The sequence below is a fragment of the Gambusia affinis genome, linkage group LG05 (genome assembly GCF_019740435.1).
Source record: "Gambusia affinis linkage group LG05, SWU_Gaff_1.0, whole genome shotgun sequence".
NCBI classification, from domain to species: domain Eukaryota; kingdom Metazoa; phylum Chordata; class Actinopteri; order Cyprinodontiformes; family Poeciliidae; genus Gambusia; species Gambusia affinis.
Genome location: NC_057872.1, coordinates 30,331,218 through 30,335,296, shown reverse-complemented (window position 1 = coordinate 30,335,296; position 4,079 = coordinate 30,331,218).

The window sequence follows — 4,079 nt, the reverse complement described above, 5'->3', positions numbered from 1 at the left end:
TCTGTTGGACTGTTGAAGCAATTTTTTTTTTTTTATGAATTATGTTTATTAGGTATTTTTGAACGTTTATACAAAAACAAAAAAGAAAATAACATTAACAGGGCAAAACTTATACAGCACAGATACAGAAAACAAGACAAAATCAAAAACGGAGGCATGTACATAAATTACAGCTTCATATAAGAAACAACCAATTTATACATACAAGTCATTCAGATTCACATTACTGGTTTTTTATTTTTGAAATTTTGAAGTATTCAATAATACGTTCCCATCTTTTTTTAAAAGCATAAAATTTCCCCTTCATACAATATCTCAATCTCTCTAATACAATAACTTCAGAAAGCAAATTTTTCCATAGCTGGATTGAAGGGGCATCAGAACCAACCCATTTAAGCATTATTGATTTTCTGGCCAACATCAATAGAAATTGCACAGTTTCTTTGTGAGTGTCCAGATGTCTGGGTATGAACCCAAGGAGACACATGATTGGACCAGGGAGAAGTGTTTGTCCTATAGCGGAGCTAATTTCTCGACATACTGCTCGCCAGAATGCCTCTATAATTTTACACTCCCATAAACAGTGAATTCTAGTCCCTGTAGTTATTTTACAATTGGGACAATTTGGAGAACTGCCTGGTGTGTACTTGCTATATATATATGGAGATATGCATACATTATGTAAAATATTATACTGCATTTCTTTGTAACGGTTGCATACTGAGATTCTAGAAGGCAGAGTCAAAATGTCTTCCCATGCCTCTGAATTAATTGGACTTTTCAGAGTTGTGTTCCAGGTTGATCTCAAATTCTCCAAATTATCTTTCCTTAGGGTTTGTAGTTTAGCATAGAATCTTGACACAAATCTCCCACGTTTATGACAATCAAGAATACTGTTTTCAAGTAAATAATAATCCCCTGGGAACTCAAGTGAGTCCATTTTGGCCTTAACATAGTGCCTTTCTTGAAGATATTTATAAAAGTCCCTGGAGACAATGTCATATTGTGTTCTTAAGTCCTCAAATGTCTTGAAGTTTCCATTATTCCATAGATCGTGTATTCTGGTAATGCCGGCCTCCTGCCAAGACCTGAGATCAGGTCCAGCGCCCTCTACTGTCAGATCCGGATTGTCTACCAATGTTGTCAGAGATGAAAAATTTTTGTTCTGACCAAACATTTTCCTCAAAATGCCCCATGCCTTAATTGTATTAGTAATTAAAAAATTATTTTTGACCATGAGTGGCAGTTCTCTGTTTTGTTTATTTAACATATTTATAGGGCGACAAGGTTTACAAACACTTTCGTCGATCTCAAGCCATGGATTAGTGTGTTTTTGGGTAGCCCACAGTGAAATAATTCTTGCATGTATAGACAATATATAGTTCTCAACCTTGGGCAGACCCCATCCACCCGAGGTTGGTGGAAGTTGTAAAACCTCCATTTTAATTTTAGGTTTCCTGCCTGCCCAGATAAATTCTGATATTGCTTTATTGATTCCAGATAAGTCTTTAGGGTCAATAAACAAAAACAGCATAGACACTGGATAGATTAACTTAGGGAGAATTATCATCTTAATGAGGTTAACTCTCCCCAAAAAAGACATGGGGAGCTTCTTCCATCTCAGAACTTATCTTTAATATGAATAATGATAGGATTGATGTTTTCAGCGTACAGCTGGCTGGTTCTAGGTGTAATGTGTATTCCTAGATATTTTAGTCCTGTAGGAGCCCATCGAAATGGTTTGATGAACGTTGAAGCAATTTTTTAAGATTCCTAAACTTCCTCTGTTTCCTGTTTGCTCATCTGAACAAACTGTTAAAATTAATATCTCATCATTTAGTTTCTTAATTTTGTTTATTGTATTAAATTTAGGACCTCATTTATCTTTTTTATTTAAATGCAGGCACTTTTTCATGTGCTTAAGAAGTATTTAACACATTGGGGCTGTGTTCACACTGCAGGTCTTCATGCTCACTTCAGATTGTGTCATAAAATCAGATTTGTTTGGTTGTGAACATTCCAAATATATGCAACTTGTATGTGATCCTTCCTGTGAACCGCAAACGACGTAAAAGTGACCTGCATGCACAGTAAAGAGCGTGTTCAGTATTTGTGGAAGTAAAGATGGATGCTCATGGTGGAGCCTATCTGGTGATTTTAAAGTTGTTGTCCAACCGGAGCCATCACATTAACAACTTAATCCTCATTATCGTCCACCGTGGTTGTTGTTTTTCTAACGTTTTCCACGTATCAGAACACAGAATAGTGGAGTATCAGTAATGTTCAGGTCGTATGAATGTAACCTGCCAGTACAGACACAGGTCACATTCAAAAGGAACAGATACGAATTGGATTTAGAACCAAATATCCAAATTGCCTGGGTTGCATTTGTGAAAATCAAATCTGTGTTGTTGAGACTGTCATAAAAAGATCAGGTGCAGGTCGCATTTAGGGAAAAAAATCAGATTCGGTTGACTTCAGGCTGCAGTGTGAACGTAGCTTAGGAGAAATATTCTATGCGTTTAATATCAATAGTAGTACTATAGTGCTAGTTTAGTTTATTTAATCTGATATACTGAGATATACCGACTAGTTGTTAAAATAAAAAGTTGGAAAAACTATTTATGACTCCCTGGTGGAAATGGTTACCACCACCAGACCAACCCTGTTTGAACTCAAAAGAAATTCTCATCGCCATCTATGGAATTATAGTTGTTTCCCGCCTTGGAAAGTCTTTTGCATGAAATTACAGACTATAACAATGCGGCCAACAACGACTACACTGGTGTGATCACTGGATTTGAAAACCCCCTGATTCAAACCCTACCTATTAACCCATAGTACAGCGCCAAAAAAGACTGTTCAAAGACCAAATGAGAAACCAAATGAATACTACCAGCGACTTCTGGAAGTGTTCAAAATTCACTCTGGCATCGAAGAACCCAATAACTGGGCAGATGCTGGAAGACCAGGACCCTTTGAGACCATCCTATGCCAAGCCTTCCTGGAGGGTCTCCATGAAGACGTCTGAGCTGCTGTGAAGCAGTCTTACATTGGTTGGAATGACCAATGCAGAATGGTTACCCTGAGACAACATGCAAACCATGCTTATTAGAATCATCAAGAGAAAAAAGGAAAGTCCAAAAAGAGAAAATATAAGCTCATGGAAGATGCTCAATTGACCCTCCTGCAAGCAGCAACTAGTTCTATGAACATTTGACCTGCCCCTAGGTTCCAACAGCAACAAAGAAGAGAGCCACTCCCAGATCAATATGCCCATCAGTCAATAGGATCCCCTGGGTCATGTTTCATCTGCGGAGCCACAGATCATTGGGCTAGCCCCTGCCATACCAAAAGGTTCGAGGGAAGCCGAGGAAGACGTTTCCGTAGGCAGAGACTGAACTTTGACCGCAGAGGCCCACATGGTGGTTTCAGCTCCCACGACAGAAGATTTCAACCCTGGGGTGGCTACCATCATTCAGACAGAGGAGGATACTCTACCTGACTACTTTCGGTGCCATTGGAGCAACAGTAGTCAGCCTCCAGCTCAAAAAACCGCAAGTATATGCACACATATACCATATGATGTTCAAACTTATAGGAAAATTTCCTCATATGCTCATCAGTTGTTACCCATGCTCACAGTGCAAATTGCAGGACATAACATTGACTCTGGAGCTATTCAATCCTTAAAAATTAGAAAATGTCTCCCACAAGCTCCTCTGTCAGGGAAAACTTTCACTCAACTGGTGCATCAGGAACAACTATCCCTGAACCAGATCCAAAACCACTCGGTGATGGATCCCACTCACATCAATTTTTGCTGTCCAGTAACTGTTCTATTAACTTACAAGCCAGAGATCTAATTCTAAAAATGTTCCTTCAAATTGAATGTTCTTCACAAGGCCTCAGAATCTGTAAACAGCCTGAGACAGTAACATCATTCCTGAACATACCTACACTACTCTACATTTTTGAGTGGTTAGTGTATGACAGGCAAACTGAATATCTTCTTAGAAAAGCACATGGCAGGGTGCCTCCAACAGCATCCTATATGTCACAACAGCATTTGCACTGCA